The sequence below is a fragment of the Calypte anna genome, chromosome 6 (assembly GCF_003957555.1).
Source record: "Calypte anna isolate BGI_N300 chromosome 6, bCalAnn1_v1.p, whole genome shotgun sequence".
Lineage (NCBI taxonomy): Eukaryota > Metazoa > Chordata > Aves > Apodiformes > Trochilidae > Calypte > Calypte anna.
Genome location: NC_044252.1, coordinates 10,411,827 through 10,429,737, shown reverse-complemented (window position 1 = coordinate 10,429,737; position 17,911 = coordinate 10,411,827). Strand labels below are relative to the sequence as shown.

Here is a 17,911-nt window from a genome sequence, read left to right as displayed (position 1 = left end):
CAACCTGTTTCATCATCTCAGCACAGTCACTGAAGAATTTCTTCTTAATGTCTAACCTACATCTCTCCTCTTCCAGTTTAAAACTGTTGCCCGTTGTCCTGTCACTACACAGACTTGTAAAAAGTTCCTCCCCAGCTTCAGGAAGGTGCTCTAAGGTCTCCCTGGAGCCCTCTATTCTCCAAGCTGAGCAATCCCAACTCTCTCAGGCTGTCTTCATAGGAGAGATGCTTCAGCCCTCTGATCATCTTGCTGGCCCTCCTCTGGATTTGCTCCAACAGGTCTTTCCTGTACTGAGGACACCAGAACTGGACACAGTACTGCAAGGGGGGGGGTTCACAAAAGCAGAGTAGAGGGGGAGAATCACCTCTCTCAACCTGCTGGCCACACTTCTTTCGATGCAGCCCAGGATGTGGTTGGTGTTCTGGGCTGCAAGCTGCAGGTCAGCTCAGCTAGGCTGGGGGCTTGCCTTGGGATGTGCTGGTGCTTCCCAACAATGTGTCTGTGAGGGGAGGGCTGTGTGAGCAGACCAGCTGTGTAGTTGTAGGAGAGTGTAGTTGTAGTGGGGAGGTTTGCGTATTCTGATGGGCTGACCTGCAGGGACAGCCAATGTCCTTTTGGGCTTGTACACACCCTATTGTCATGCAAACGTTTCATGCAGATTTGTAACACGCGATAGCTGCCAAGCATCTTTTACACAGTCACAGTCTAGTGACTGAAGGATCCACTAATTAAGAAGCCCCCAATTAGGCTTTGAAATGATAAACTGTAATAGCTCTAGTGCAGCTGTTGTAAACTGTAGAGTAAATTATACCCGGTTGAAAGCGGCTTTAATTACGTATTTATATAACAGTCTTTAAGGACTTCGAAAGATAAAAGAATTTTTAGTATCTGCAATTGAAAAAACTACAGTAACAACAGAGCCCTTAAACCAATGAAAGCAAGGAAATTCAAAGTTAATCTACAAAGCTGTGCTGGTACTTTCTTTTATGATCATGATGTTCTAATTTTTGGAGGGTTGTTTTTGTTCTTTTTTATTTTGATAATGCATGAGATAACTAAGTGGCATCAGCCAGGCATTCTCTGCTCTCAGTTTCCTAGTGTTTTATAGGTACATGAAAAACATTAATGATACTTTGGCAAACTTTTTGTGGCTTCATTTTTGCATAAATCCTAGCAAAAAGACCCTTATCAGCAAGCTTTTTTCCTTGCACCCTGATTTGCAAAATGATTAGTTGTATACATGCCTTAGAGAAGACAGGAGTTCAAAAGCTGGTTGTATTGGGTCTTTGGAGACCATGTTCAGGCCAAATTGTTGGTACAGTTCTGGCAGCCATTCAGAAAGTGGAAAAAAGGTTTGGATGCATCAGGGATTATTCATCTATCTGGAGATTGCATGCAGGGTTTCTCTTTTAGAGTTCTGTCCTGCTCTACTGAAATCAAGCTGAGTTTAGCCCTTGCCCACAAGTGAGGCTGGACCAGACTCCAGCATGCCTACCCTTTAGGCATCAGCACTGCTCCTCTTCCTCTGAGCTCTGCCTGAGGATGCTTCTCTTGGTAGCTTTACCAGTTCTGGTAAACCAAACTGGTTCTCCAAACTCACACCTATGCTCAGCCTCCCTTATCTCCCCAGCCCTGTCTGCTGCCCTTCCTTGCCACCTCCCGTTACACAGAGCAAATGCCACATAACAGAGAAAAGGAAAGATGTCTCTGATGTGCCATCCATTGCCTGTTGGCTTTGCTTATCTGTTGCCAGTTCTTTTTGTTACTTAGGTTACTGTCCTCAGGACAAGGACTGCACCTTTTGGGCCTGTGCTGCCACCACATATAGGAAACAGACATTAGGCTGTGATTTGCAGAGAGCTTAGCACCTTCAGCTGCTCTTAGGGATTGGTCTTCACTGTTGTAGGAGTTAGTGGCCTGAATAAGGACCTGCTTTTTGCTTATTCCAGCCACATACAAGTATTTTCAACTGGAAATGTCATAGCAAGGGAAATAAGGATTATAGTTCTCATAGTTAATTTTTATGGCTGATTAATTAGCCCAAAGAGTATTAAATTGTGCTAATGTAGTTTGCCTCTTCAATGCTGTCTTTTGACTTCAATGGAACTAAATACATGTTTAAAGTTAACTACATGTCTAAGTGCTGTGGTGAATCCAGGGCCTAGGGCATTAATTAGAACATGGTTCAGATTTACTTCATTTACTTCCAAAGATTCTCCCCCACCCTTTTTTTTTTTTTTTTCCTTTTTTCTTTTTTTAACTCTTCAGCTCTCAGCAGTTTAATTGGTATGCAGATGTTCCCCTTTCTTGCTGGCAGAGGCCTCTGTCACTGTTCTGAAGGTAGTCAGACATCAAGGCTGGTACAGTGGGCAGGAAGAAACCCCCCCTGAAGGCTTTCAAGCTTTGTGGGAAATAGTGATGTATGAGACAGGGATTCCTTTGGAACCTGAAGGGAACATGACAGACAGAATAATATGGGAGGAAAACATTGTCTTCACAATTGAGACTGATGGTTTCATCTTGTCTCCTTGTTATTGTTACCAACCAAGACTGAGATGAGCTTTCTTATGAAGAACTTCATTTCGTGGCAGGTTCTATATGTTGGACACACTGCGCTCAGTGGTAGCTTTCCATCCAAGGTGCTGATATTGACAGGCTCTGAGGAACCCTTTGGGGTGGTGTTTTAGCTTAAAACCTAAAATTCCTTCCAGCATTGAGATGCATTTTGTCAGGAATGACAGCTGCAATTTGATAATCTTTTACCACACTTTGCCTGCCTATCTCAGACAGCTTGCTGGAGGGGAGAGACGCAGCTGGAGCAGACTCCTGAGCTACTGTGCTCAGGAGTGTCAACTTTATGAGGCAGATTTTCTCCCACTTTATTAATTTCACTTTCCAGTGGTTAGTGCATATTTGCAAGAGACAAATGATTTGCACAGATCTGTGTAGGATGGAGCAAACCTGTAACTAAAGAAGGAGTGTAAGTTGACAGCAATACGATAGCTCTAATTGACAGATACCAAAGGCAGTATTTAAAACAAATATGTTTTTTGCTGCTTGGGTTAAAAAATGGCCCTCAATTTGTCCTCTGATTGCCATGTTCAAGAATAAGTGTTTTTGTGTATATTTGTTTCAAATGAATTAGCTGAAATATCAAGTGCCCATTTTCTACACTTGTATTTTCAAGTTAGATGATTCAAAATGCTGTTGTGCAAGGTACAGGAAGATGGCTGTTTCTTAACTCCTCCAGAGTAAAAGCTGTCTTTCAGGGGACACTTTGCACATGTGAGGTTTGTGTTAGTATTTTTTGGCACCCACAGTTTCATCAGAGATGCATCTCAGCAAATGGGAGGCAGAAGGACTAATACACATGCTCCATGTTGTGGGTGCAAAAATGCAAATGGAAATTACACCCACCATGGAAGGGGCGAGGAAATTGTACCCTCCTGGATGTGAGCAGGGCAGGTTAGGAAACATCACCTTGCTTTTACAATTGGCTGTTACTCTTTACATTTCTAGAGAACTGGGATCTTGCTGTTAATCTTACAAAAATAGATACTGTGGTGAAGCCTCAGGCATGAATAAAATTGGATGTTAATGTTAAAGCAGATTTTTTTGCAGCTATGCACTCAGAGCCAGTGAATCCAAATGACTTTGAAAACTGTTTCTTACTTATTTAGATCAAAATGCCATGAAGAAAGAGGTCAGTGGCACAGGCACTGTTAGAACATCTGGGGCTCCTTAAAGTTGAGCACATAAGTGTGGCAAACATTAAACATCTCTGGCTTGACACAAATAATAGGCAAAGCTGAAAAAAAACTGCTGACAAGAGGAGTGGGTGTTGGTGGGTGACTTGCTGCAGTTTTAGAGCTGTTAAGTGTAGGTTTTTTAGCATTTTCATTATTTAAAAGTGGAGTGGTAGTTTCTTCACTCCCTCTGAAAAGTTACTAATTTACTCTGAAATACAGGGTAACCCACAATGATTTAACAGATTTGTAATGTGCTTTAGAGTGATTTCAAGTAATAGACACCCACCTCCTCACCAAGCTTCCTACTGTCTCATCTGTGCCCTCCCTCCTTTCTCTGTGTACATCTGCACCAAAATGCAAAGCAGGGCTGCCCCACGTGTGGCTTTCATCTGTCTAGCTCCAGTGCCAGCAGGCTGGGCAGCTTTTACCACTGGTGGTTTCCCTCATTCCCAGTGTTCAAAACCAAACATCTGTGTGTAGATGTTGGGAATGATGTCCATCCCACAGCGTGGACTGGTTCTGAAGCTGCTGCTCTGGGAATGCTGCTGCAGGCAGGCAGTCTTTCCTTAGGCCAGTCCTGGTTTGCAGAGTCTGCCTTTTGCCTTGTGCATGGATGTGCCTATCAGAGCATGGCTGAGGACCATGATTCAGGTCCCCAGGATGCTCCTGCAGTATGGGCAACATTAAGTCATCTGCAGTCCTCTGTGTTTCTTTCAGAGAAGGAAGCTGAGTTTTGCTCCCCATGGACTGTCCAACAGGGCAGGCAGCCAGGGGATGGGAGGTGGTCAGGGGACTTTCCCTGGTTGTCAGGCTGAATGGGTCTCAGCTCTCCCACAAATCCATCTGATTCATGCCTACATATTGCTGTGCTGAATAACCATGCCTATGGCAGGATGCTTAAGCCAGAGGCCCTTTGCATGGATGATATTTAAATTTGATGGGGCTCTGCTGAGAAAAAGCTAGCCTTGCATTTACTTAGACAGAGCTCTCCGGTGGTTTGTGGTAAGGAATTGGGACTTGGGGCTGAAGCCACAACCTTCAGGACCAAACCACAGTTTACACAACTGCCAAGGCCTACCCCGTTTTTCTTCCCAGCTGAAAGTCTCTGTCACCACACATCTGCTGCTTTTCTGTCTGCTCTTGTCCTTGCTGTTTAAGGTAAGAATCTATTTTGTTCAATACAGCAATGTTGTCCGGCTTAGTTTAATTTTAGTAGCAACTGTTCATTTGTTACTTTTCAGTGCATCCATGGGTTTGTATAATATCAATAACCAAGGGTAGAAACACTTAAATGGAAAGGTAGATGGAAATGCTGATGTTCTGGAGGATTCCTGGGTTTCTCTTGCTCTTCTTTGTTTCCCTGTTCTAAGAGACCTGGAGAAGCACTCGTCCACTCCACAGAAATTACTGGAGAGGCATGGGCTGGAAAGGTCACTGTAAGTTTCTGTTGCTCTTCTGGTGTGACAGGTATTGATCATGTCTCCTAGCAAACACTAAGGAAAAAAGCTTTTGTGTCAAGGAGAGATTATAAGCTTGTGCACCCAACCTCTGCTTGAGGTTCTCATTGTGTGAGAAGTTTCTTATTCCAGAGACTTGAGCTGACTGCTTTTTGATCTGGGAGCTCACAGTGTGTCTAAGTGTGGCCATTTTAGGCTGGACAGGTGCCACCCTCAGGGATTCACACATGTAACTCTCCTTGACTTCAACTCAAGAAGGGCCAGAGTTTGTTCCCTTTTACTTTCTGTCACTGAGAAAAATGAATGCTGCTCTGTAGAAGCTCTGATTTATTTCTTTCTTCCCAAGCCAATGATGACTAAAGAAGGCCTGAAATGAGTATAGATATTCTTAAATTTATTTGAAATGAATGTAGCTCAGAACTCTTATTTTAGCACCAATCTGGAACACTTCTGTGAACAGATTTACAATGTCTGCCTGTTCCTCACCTTAGCACTCTGGCATTTATGCTCATTCTTGCACTGATACTTGGGAATTTAATGAAGTTAAATGTCTGAAGGGTGAGTAGGTACAAGGCAGATATTTTAATATATAAACCTGTTCCTTTTGTGTGCTCCATGGTCTTATTTTAGTTTTTAAATATGGTTTTATTCCTCTGATACTAGGGGTCTGGGCACTGATTTTTGTTCTGGTATGTGTGACATCAGCAGAGTTATTAGCTGTGTTCCAGTTGCATGGTCCTTTGTTGCTGGATTGAAAAGATCTACTAACTTCAACCGTGTGTTTTTAGAGTAGACACTTACAGAAAACCTTTATTGTGCTTATAGAAGAGCAGATTTAATCTGGAAGTCATTGAGAGAAACCAATAAAGAACTTCCTTGATGTGATTTTTGGACTTTGTGGAACTGAATTGCATGTTTTTAGGTATTGGACATAAAGGCACTTGAAAGCACAAAGAAGGCTAAGTGTAGATGGTAATGCAAATGTTACTGGTATTTATAAGTTGCTTGATAATGTCAGTATATTACAGTGATATGAAGTATCTCTTTGATTTCATGCACGGTGCCTTACTGTATATAGTTATTGTAATAGCATGATCTTTGGTATACATTGATGAAATGTTGAACTTTTAATGAAGATTGTTAGAAATCCAGTTGCCCTGAAATTCTTATTACAGAATACATACAGTTGCTATCTGCCTTCTGTTATCTCTGTTATAGTAACTAAATCTAAGAAAACACATTGGGTAAAACATGTGCCAAGCAGAGATGGTTGGGTTTTTGTTTTTTTTTTCCTTAGACTTGCTGGAAACATTCCTCAACAGTGAAAGATATGGTCTTTTAACTACATTTCTTTCACCCAGATTATATGCAAATTGCAAGATTCTTCAAGCATAATGTCATATGCCAGGAATATGATATTAGCATTTCTTTTAATAAGAATAACTTTGGAATAAATACCTTGCCTGCTGATTTGCCATCCTTGTCATTCATTGCTGTGTACAGTATTTGTAGAACTCCAGTAACTGGTAGGAAAATACTGGGAAGTGTTTCTGTAATTGGAGCTATGTTTGTCAGAGAGTTCTGCATTTATTTTAAAAAATTCTGGGTTTAGGTTTTTGCTTTACCATCCCCATTTTGTTTGTTTGTTTGGTTGTTTTGGGTTTTTTGTTTGTTTTTTTGGGTTTTTTTGTACTGTGATGTACTGGAATAAAAGAATTAAGGTGAGCTGTGAATTCCATTTCGACCAGACTTTGGGAATCTCTGCTCTGCCACACATTTCAGTGTTACTTTTTCCTGGTACATTATTCTCAAAATGCCAGAACATATTCCTCCAGTAAGATTTCATACAGTTTGAGAAATGTTTGGATACATTTCATACCATTTTATCAAAGTAGGGACAATAGTTCTTTCTTAAGGAACTGAGCTTAAATGAAATGCTTATTTCTGTGGATGGGATAATCATTAAAACTGCAGATCCAAGTCAGTGGCTTCCTATTCTGTTGCAGGAACAGGCTGAATCAAAGCCTCTCTCAACAATTACAGCTGAAATACTGAACTGACATACTGAATAGTAGCACTTCAGTAGTGTAGTCTTTTATTCAGGATGGTGTTGGGATGTACTTCGGTCACATAAGCTTTGGAAATGTTGTGAGACTTGGACAAACACAGGGCATCCTGGGTCTGAAGAGATGTTGCTGCTCTCTGAGCACTGCACACTCTGAGGGTGCTCTGGACTGATGGGTATCAGTGTTGGGAGAGTTTGGTCATATGGAAGTCAGTCACAGCTGCTCTGTTAGGATAGCCTAATAATTTCTTATGAAACAGGACACAGCCTCTGTTCTCTTTTTCATCTGTGAAACTGGCATATTTAGATCATCATCAGGTTTCATTAGTGAAACCCCATGAACCAAAAAAGGAATGGTGATAAAACCTGGTATGTAATTTATATTAAGAGCTATGAGAACACTGCTTTTCCAGAAATACGAAATATTTAGGTAAAATATCTCAGTAAAATTTGAACAGAATTTTTTTCCTGCCCACTATAATGGTGGTTTCTCTCCTAAATAGGTTTGATGAGACCACTGCATCTTCACCTTGATTCTTCCCTGGGCAGCTGTGATGAATGGATCTGACCACTGAGGGACTCTGGCCCACTGAATTTCTTCACTTTCTGTGCAGCTGAATGAAAAGTGTGTGCCTTTTGAAGAACTAACAGGATAACTACCGGGATATCTACAGAAAAGGATAAGAAAATTACTATACTACAAGAAGGAAGACAAAGGGGCTTTGTTAACTCTTTATTGTAGGTTGTATATATTAATAGTAGCAGCTAAACTTTTGGATTTTTTTCAGAGAAACACACAAGGCTTTGAGTTGTTTTAATTGCAGTTAACTGCATGAATAAATGGAAAATTGCTCACAGTACTTTGATTGTCTAACTCTCTGTGAGGCTTTAGGAACAGTTATTATAAAAGAACATCACTAACAAGAAATCAGCTAGCATATAATTGCTAAGCTGAGGGGCAGTTTGGGGAAAGCTGATATTTATTTATAAATTATTAAGTAGAATCACATAATATGTGGATCATCTCTCACTGCCTCCACACTTCATACATTACTCATCTTCCTAAATTTCATGTTCTCTAGGATATTGCTTCTTATAAGCAGCACAGGCATCAAAGCCACCCACATCCAGGAAAGAAGATGCCTGTGCAATTTGTTATGATAGCAGTTTTAGTTATGGGACTCATCTAAGAATATGAGCCTTCAGTTCAAGGGAAGAACTTTTGACCAGGCTTTTAAATGTTTTATGTGCCTAAAATACACAAGACCACCTGGTACTCTGTTCAGGGAGCCTAAATTCTGTCCAGCGGTTCCTAGTGACTACCTTTGGAGACTTACAGCCAGACAAAATAAAAAACACTTAAGAGCAATATAGGCATTAAATTTAGCAGGGTTCTTTTAAAATTGATTATATAATTCCCATCAGTTTTGGTAAGAACGAGGTAACTTGTACTTATTCCTTATGCTTCTCTCTGCACACTTAGTACCTTACTACCTCTGGAAACACAAGACAACAGTTCGCAAGACACAGAGAGGAGGTAAATGGTGATTGAATCACTAAGATGATGGAAACACTACTGTCATCCTTAGTGTTTTTGGCTACCATAATACCTATTCCAGCTCTCCAGCTGGAATGGAGTTGCAGTTCTTCTCTTCAGCATAGATTTGTGGCCTTTTTTTCTGGGAGATCAGAAGTAACTATTATTGTTGGACCAGCTCTTCACAGCTGCACACTGTTTCCTCTCATTTCCAGGCAAGAGCCAATAAACTTAAATTATTAGGGATTAGCCCTCCAAGGCTTTCTCGCTGTGTAGAAAGAGCATTTGCCTCTCCATCTGTCCCTTGGCAGATGACAAAATTATTTCTGGAGATGAGCACGACCCAGATCCCTTGCCTTGCAGTGCTGCCGTCCGTGTGGGGCAATGGTAGGTGCTGGTGGATGTGGCACTCGTAGTCAAGTACAAAGGGCAGCCAGTAGCAGCCTATTTCAGAGGACACCATTGCTAACCAGGTGTGCTGACACAGAAGGAGTTCCTCAGATGCCTGTGTAAGAAAGGGGTGGGTAACCTCCAGCCTCACAAGTGAGATCTGTCTCCTACAGATGGAGAGGACCCTGGTATTCTGCAGCAGAAGGTCTGGGGATGGAAAGGTATCACCTGAGCAGCTGGCACAGGTGGACACATCTTTGGACTCACTGTGCTGCTATATATAGGTGACGTTCATGCTGTACAAATAAATCACATTATTAAACCACTTAAACAGTGTTTATACAGTTTAAAATGGCAGAGGCTTAATTTTATGACTTAATCTGCAGATTTAGTAAAACTTGTGTGTCCACACTGAAATGATATGAAGACAATATCACTAATATTGCTACCAGCCTTGCTGGTGTGAGACTACGTTGGGCAGAAGGTGCTTGGGAGGTGGAACTCTGCAGGGTTTGCAAAGCTCTTGGCAAGAGTTGCTTGGTATCCCTGTCACTGTTTTTGACATCCAAAAATATTTTCCCCAGAATAACCTATTTTCCTACAAGACAACACAGCTTCATGTATGAAAGGTCTTAGCTTTTATAGTAAGTCTCCTTTGTATCGTTTCCTCCCTGTATGTATGTTCCCTGCATAATTACCAGCAGTCATAATGAGAAACAATTTTGTTACATAAGCTTTCAACAGTGGTTTTTCCGTGAGTTAGAAAATATTGGAGCTACTTCCAACAAAGGAAAATAGCAAAACAAAGCAGCTTTGAAAATGTTGATATATTCAGGGAAATAAATATTCATTTTTAATCCAGTTCTATTATTCCCTCTCTCTGATACTAAAACCCATATAAAGCACTATTGATTTCAGCCAGCTCAACAGGAGATGGCATGGGGCTTCCACCCTTCAGTCTGCCCTGTGCTGGGTGGGTAAATCTTGGCCATCCTTCCCTGGGACCTTCAGCTGGGTTTTGTGGGACAGCCTCCTTTCAGTGCTGTGTAAGCTGCCAAAGCTGTCCTTGCTGGGAGAAGTAACTCACCTTCACTGCACCTCCTCTTCCAGCAGAACGTGGGGAAGTTGCTGCATTAAATTCTCCTTGATCATGAAGCTTGTTTTATTGGAGACACTCAAAATATACGGCCTGAGTATACACTCCTCTGAGGTCGCAGTAACTAAAGGTAAGAGCACAGCATTGTCAAGAATTGTGTCCTGTTGAGGCCCACAGATAACTTTATCAAAAGAAAGAATCTTATTTTTCCTGCTGTGGATAGAGGGTGCATCTCAAAGCAGCCTAAAGTTAAAGATAGATATAGTGGCTGTTTCAGATGATGATATAAAGAAAGATTCAGGTTAATTAGTATTTATTCCGAGTTTATATGAATACACTTTGGCTTGAGCTAATAGGCAGAAGTTGGAGCCTCATAAAGTTGCTTCTCCTGTGATGAGAGATGAATGAGAGATATGGCCTCTGTGGTGAAAACCTACCTAGGGATGGGAATGTCAACAAGGAAGGGTGGTCATGGCCCCCAGGCTCCCCCAGCCCGCTGGGAGGGTGCACTGCAGGGGCAGCCTAGTGCTGGCAGGGAGGATGGGGTGAAAGCTTCAACTGAGGCATTCTGAGGGCTGTGGAGAAGGGCGGGTGCCCTGGGTCCACGGTTGACTCTGTGCCCACACAGCCCCTGCCCATGTCAGGTCCTTGTCACCCTTTCTGGGTGTTTCAGCCGCAGGGAGCAGTTGTGCCAGGCTGAGCCAGCAGCTGGAGGCTGCCAGCCTGTGGGGAAGGCAGCTTTGCAGAGCCCCTCCATGGCTATCAATTCTCTTTTCTGGCCTCTGTTTCTGCAGCACCACCGGGCTCTGCCAGCACCACCACAGCCTGAGCACAGCCATTTTATCACAGATGGAGCTGCTGTGCTGCGGTCTCCCCACTTCTCCTACAGCCAGGAGGGGTCCACTTGCCAGAGACTGGCTTGGGACCAAACCTTCACATTTTTGCAGGTTCCATTTTATACATATATATATATATATATATAAAAGCATATATATATATATATATAATTTTTTTCCCCTGCCAGTGTTCAGTTGGAGCTGAGATGTTCCTAGCAGTGTCTCCTGTGTATTTGGGCAATGCCCCTTTTCCAGTTAATACACGGACTGTTTTATTCCCTGAAGCACTTGCAGAGCAGTTAATTTCTATTTTCAGTGACAGAACGGTTTGAGCTGGAAAGGATCTCAAAAATCATCTAGCTCCAACACCCCAGTGTGGGCTGGAATACCTCTCACCAGACCAGGTTGCTCAAAGGCCCATCCAACCTGACTTTGATCACTCCCAGAAGGAATGTGGGGGGCAGAATTCTGCAGCTCCGTGGCTGCCGGGCCACAGTGGGCTGGGGAACGGCAGGCTCATGGTGAGCTGGCTCTGGGCCTCCTGCCCCGCTGCCGTGGGATGTGTGCGGCTGCGTCTGCCCCGTAGGCGGAGCTGTTCGTGAAAAATGGCGACTGGGGGGGCAGTGGGGAAATGGCTGCCGGGCTGCAGCTACCTCGGGGCCGCTGGCAGAGCTCAGAGTACTGGGTAGGTGTGGCACAGGTGGAGGCCCCGCAGTGTACGTGGATCTGTGACTCTTCCCAACCCTTCGTTCTGAAAATGTAGGTTTGATTCTCTTAATGAGCTTTTGGCTGTCCTTCTGCCTGCCCTGGGGGGGTTGCTGAGGAGATGCTTGCCCCTTCTCTTCACCTTAGGCAGGCTGCTGGCATGAGGCAGAGTCTGAGTGCCTCACCAGCATTTCCTTCCCACAGGGACCTTGCTGAGGAGACACTGGGAGCTAAAATAGCATAAACTGTGTTTCTGAATGCAAGTTCACTTGCAGAGGGGTGGAAAAGAGCTCCCAGAGTTGCACATGAGCATAAAAGGGAGGGATTCTGCCTTTGGATAAACAACCCAGCAGTGAGCTCCAGACGTGGGGTGTGGTGCTGGGCCTTGCAAACCTCTGGTGTCACTGGCTCCTCAGTGCTCTGCAGCAACCTCAATGAACAAGACTTGTTTTTAGCACATGAAAATCCTAAGTTTAAACTTAGTGCCATCATAAAGAAACTGCTAAACAGACCAGCAGGAATATACTTGTTTTCTCCCTTAAATATGGATCTTTTATTATGGCTTGCTGTGCTGCTGATAAAGGTCTATTACCAAGGCTAAACCCAAACTAGGTCAGATGTTTTCCATGTCATTGTAGTCTTGAGTGTCAGCTGTTTTATCAGGGCAACAAAACATTTGAGACAAGCAGGCCGGTTCCTTGAGACTTTACTCATGTAGATGTGGACTGTATATTGATTTGTCCACCACTTACTGCCAGCATGGCTTCCTTACGTATGCATAAGTGTGGACAGATGGGCTAGGAGATAATTAAGCTGGTTTGAAACTGGCTTTGTTTTCCCATTTCCTTCTCCTTTCCTCTGGTTTTCAGTTAAATAATTGAAATGTATGTTCAATAAATTGGTACAAATTGTCTCTGTCTTTCGTCTTCCCCCAGAAAGAGCAGCATTTGTACCTGTCAACCTCTGTAATGGAAATGTGAGGACAATTACGAATCTGCAATGAGTTCCAGGCTGTATGGCAGCTACAGGTAAGCACAGAAGTTAATATTTTGCCATGGAAAGCACAGAACTTGGAAGCATCTTGCTCCTATGTCTGTATACTTGACAGTGAATTCAGTTTTATGCTATACGCAGATACAGTCTTTTCCAGAGGCTAAGTGTTATGCAGGTTCATTGAACAGAACTGACTTTGTGTTTTGGAGCTGGATGAGCAAGTGTGGTGGATGTGGTTAGATGGATCTGCCATTCTGGAAAACATTTGAGTTGGGTTGCAGTTGTTAAATTCAAGATTTGAAAGAAGTTTCCAGTGTGTCTTCTCTTTCTTTTCCTTTTGTCTTGGTGCTCTTGGGCTGGTGGGACTTGAAGTCTAAATCCTGAAGCCCAAGGGCTTGGATTATTAATTCCTGCACTTTGCTGTTCCAAAGCAATGGTGATCCTCCTGCAGCCTTTATGCTGAATCTGGAAACTGTGAGCACAAATCAGTTCCAGAATGTGAATATAGTTGTCAGTGTTAATGTTCAAATTATTATAGCTGGTTTTCAAAGTGAGCCTTTTTTTTTTTTTGTATGAAATAGTATTTATCTGCTTCTTTGGAGTGTTTGGTTAGGCTTTCTACAGATTCAGGAAGACTATATTGAATGTTTATAAGCTCATACTAAGGATGACATAGTTGGGGTCACATTTTGAAATAGCTAGGGTTATAATAGCTATTTTGAAATAGGTGGCTTAGTATCTACTGCCTCCCTTTTAGCTGATGGCTTTGATTCTGAGGTATACATTTGTGGCACTTTCTTAGGAATATATTTGCTGGAATATATTTGCCAAAGTTGAAATATTGAGTAATTCCTCTGTTCCCAGCATGTCTGAAATGAACACATACAGAATGTAACTAAAAATCAACATGCTATGGTAACTCTGCTTCTACCAGCTTTTTAATGCCTTACTAGGAAATAATTTTTCCCATTTTGTTGAATCGTCTATTTAAATTAATGTCAGTGACACAAGGAAAGCAAACACATACTGAAGGGAACTGGCCAAAGCTGTTAATTTATTTTAGAATATTATGAAACATTTTCACACTAGAGGACATTGCAAACCCCAAAAAGTCCAACAGCACAGGAAGTCTGTGGTTTTCCATATTTGGTGTGTGGAAGGGAAAGGTTATAAAAGAAGCTTGTGGGAAACAAATGAGGCAAAAAAGGACGTTGACTTTTTTGTGTGGTTATTGACTGGTTGACAAGTGAGACCATATACATTTCTCTGAGATTCCATGTCTGGCCAGTATCAAGCAAAGGATGTCTTAGGAAGGAAGGGATATGTCTTGGATTCCCAAACATGGAAAGTTTCCACTTGGTGATTATCATATACTCAGCTTTGTAGGGTGCTAAATCTTGGGTTTAGTTTCCCATACTGAAAAATGGAACACAAATGAAGCAGAGATTTATGCTGTGGGTTTGCTGGCACATTTCAGGAAGTGCATGAGCTTTCAGCAATCCTCTATACAGAAACAGCACAAGTGCCAAGGTATGTGTATTTCTCGAGGTAATGCTTCACAGTGGTACGATAATTTCTGAACTTGTACAATTACTAAGAGAATAAAAAGTGTGTGGAAAGAATGTCTTTTTCTGAAAGGTTTTCTGCTGCTGGTTTTGGTTCAGTCTACCTTACTGTACAGCTGTGGTTTTTTTCACATGTTCTGTGTAAAAAGAGTACTGAATAATAAAATATTAGCAGGCTGCCCACCAGACAGTCTCTCCAAAGTGCATAGCTTTGTCAAAGAATAAGAAATTTATTTGTGGATCAGGCAAAGTCCTGGCATGGGGGTAATGTTTGACATTACATCCTCTTGGAAGAGCTCTCAAGAAATATATGCAAGAATATCCATGGCTGCCCATTCCCTCCCCCATTAGTTTGAGCTTTCTGACATACTGGTGGGACGTCTCCTTTTTATGTTTATTTCTTAATACTTAGGAAGTGAATGTAACTTTTATCTGATCATGGGTTCTTCAGCATTCATAAGAGGACCCTTTCCAACTCCTCTAGCTGCTTTACCATTCTGTGTGAATGATGCACAGTGTTGGGCATGAAAAGTAATATATATATATATTATATATATCTATATTATACATATTTATTTTATGAAATAATATTTATTTTATGAAAGTGGCTAATTGTAGAGAAAATTTGCAGATTAGAGCAACTTAGATGGGTGACAGAACAGTAGAATAAGTAGGTGTGCTGAGATGTTTCACTTTCTGTAGCTCTCATCTTTGACAGCAAAAATTTGGGTTTTTAGCATTGGTACCCTATTTCATTGTTGGCCCTTCAAATTCCAAGTGTTTTTGGAGGATTGCTGAGCTTGGTGCATTTAGGAGAGTGGACACAGTGCTGGTGTCATTGTGGTCTGAGATGGAACAAAAATTATCTCTTGGATCAGTATGCTCAGTGTTTCTAGGACACCCTTGTAGTGTGAGGAATGGGCAGATGCTGCAGAGGGCAAGTAGCCTGAGTAATACTCTGTGGATCTCCAGATGGATGAGGCTGCCATAGTGTGTGGGTTGTTACTACAAGGAGCAGTCCCCCTTAGTGCTGCAGAGCCTTCTCTGTTTGGAAGGAGGCACGAGGGAGGAGACAGAGTCCCTGCCATTCACACCCAGGCTTTCCTGTCTCCAGGGAACCAGCAGAGCAGCCCCTTGCACTGTGCCATCATCCCAGAGAAGGTGGGAGTTTCATTTGAAACTCACCTCTCTTGCTCTTTGGAAAACTCTGTCCAAGGTTCTCAAATCACATGTTCCAGTCCTCACTGAGGAACTGCAGAAATACCCAACCACACAATCGCTTTCCCTGCCCATATTCTTGGGAGAACAGTGGGCAAGCAATTCCAATGAAGCTGTTCATACACTTAGATAAAGAGCCTTTATCAGTCCAGACATCTCTGTGAGGTCAAAGAGCCAAATGCAGACTTCAGCACTCCCAGAGCTCCAGCACTTCTCCCTATGGACATTTCAGCTGCTAAACTCATTCCTGGAAGAGCTCTGCTTTTCCACTTGGAGGTTGTGGTGCACAGAGTAGAAAACACACTTTATTTAAGTGTTAGAATAATCATCTTCCATAGAGCTGTGAATCCCTCTTCCCAAGTCAAGTCACTTCGTCCAGTTCTCTCTTGCTGCCTTGCTCTCTCCCAACACATAACCATTTGCTTCAGAGATCTTGGGCTGCATGCTCTGTTGTGCAGCTCCTATTACAACACCATCCAGTTCAGTGTCTTACATTAACTTTCTTTGTGCTGCTAACAACAGTTAGAGAAGTGATGCTCACAGAGATGACAGTAAAAAAGCCAAAGAGAGCAACTGAGGCTACAGAGCATACTGAAGGAGCACTGTCACTGCTGTCCTGGGTCCCTGGGTGGGATGTCCTGAAAACTCCAGCTGCTTTTCCATCTTACCTTAACTTTCTGAGCAAGGGTGGAGAGGAAGCAAGGAGAGAGATGTTTCCGCAGTGATTGCAACATGCTGTGATATGCAGATTGCCTCTCTCTACCCTGTGACAAACATGCTGTAGGCCACAAAATGCTGCAATCCTTATTGGGGCTTTTTGGGCCATTTTTAAAAAATAATTCCATCTTTGCTGTCATATCTTCCTCCCTCACTGAAGGAGGGACTGACTAATTAGCAACAGTTCACTGGCAGATGTTATTGTGAAAATGGTTTGGTGGTGTTCTAATTGGCTAAAAAATCCTCTTAAAGGTCCAGGCAAACATTTTCTAACCTCTTTGTGATACAGAATCTGTTGGCTGGTGCATGAAACCAGCCCTCACAGTCCTGAAAGAATGAACCCTGTTCCTTGCAAAAGGTTGGTCCTCTTCTAAGATGATATCCGTGGGCCTTATGGTTGTGTCCTGTGCTAGTGCTCACTGGGATATTAAAAAGAATAATAGCACTGACTGAGATACCTGCAGACATTTCCTAATAGAATAAAATGCAAAGGCTGATGGTAGTTACCTGTTTCACCCCTCTGAATACAGTTAGCATGCAACCAACATGGGTTATTTTCTTCTCAGTCTGAAATCACATTAACATTAGTCATGTAAAAGGCTATGCTGTTTTGAAATAAGTATTTATCAACATATCCTATTGTGGTTTATTTTTAGTCTCCTAGTGTGTTTGACTAGTATCTCATATGACCATGACATTTGTAAACAGAGCAGGGAGGGTGTGTCACTGCCCTTTAGGTTGGTATTTTCCTGGTAATCATTATTAGATCATGATATTCACACATCAGACCCTAAACTCTAATTGTAACAGTGCAAGACAGGAGAGCTATAATTGTTTTCATGTGGCTGTCAGCTTTTCCAGTTGCTTCTAGCCTGATTTCTAGAGAAATGCTTCAGGTGTGTAAATGCAGAGGAGCAGTGCCATTCGAGGTGCCCATGCATGCAGAACTCCAGCTACTGCTGAAGAGAAGTGGCCTCCCAAATGTCCTGTGCCCCAGCCTCAGCCCCATGCAGACCTTGCAGATGTCCAGAAATGGGTAAATTGCATTGGACATATTGTTTAGGCAACTACTCCTCATTCTAGGATTCTGCCAGCTGTATCCCACAGGTGTCATTAGGGAAATACCTTCAGCCATCTGCTGACACCTTGCAAGGAAATTCTTGTACCTCCCACTGAGCCAGCACAGGCTCAGTCTCTTAGCTACTTCCTAGCTACTGCATCACTTGCTGCAATCTTGGAGGTTTGGCCAGCCTAGAGAAAGAGATGTGTATAATACCGTTTCCCTCTGATTTCCTCACATGTATGAGAAAATACAGTGCTCTTGCCAGCAGAAGGTAGGGAAAAGCCTGAAAACTTTAAGTTGAATGTGCCATGCTTTAAGGTGTAATGACTTTGGCTTTTTATACATAATTGAAATTTATCTACAAATCAACAATATCCATTGGTTTGAGGCTGACAAGAGGTACTGTGCAGAGGTGTGTGGGCTCTGGTTTGACAAGCAGTGGTGGGCTGGGGGAGGTTACTGTGAGGGCCAAGAAAGCTGTTTGGTCTCTTATATGTCTCCTTGCTTCTGATGAACTGCA

The 17,911-nt window shown here is 42.5% G+C and overlaps 1 long non-coding RNA gene across 1 annotated transcript in view; it reads left to right on the top strand.

The window, feature by feature from the left end:
- The window catches only part of LOC115598525, a 55,807-nt gene extending 47,774 nt beyond the window's left edge, over positions 1-8,033 (top strand). The window contains exon 3 of the long non-coding RNA XR_003987708.1: positions 7,775-8,033. This is a non-coding gene — a long non-coding RNA (uncharacterized LOC115598525). The remainder of the gene's footprint in view (positions 1-7,774) is intronic.
- The last annotated feature ends 9,878 nt before the right edge of the window (positions 8,034-17,911 follow it).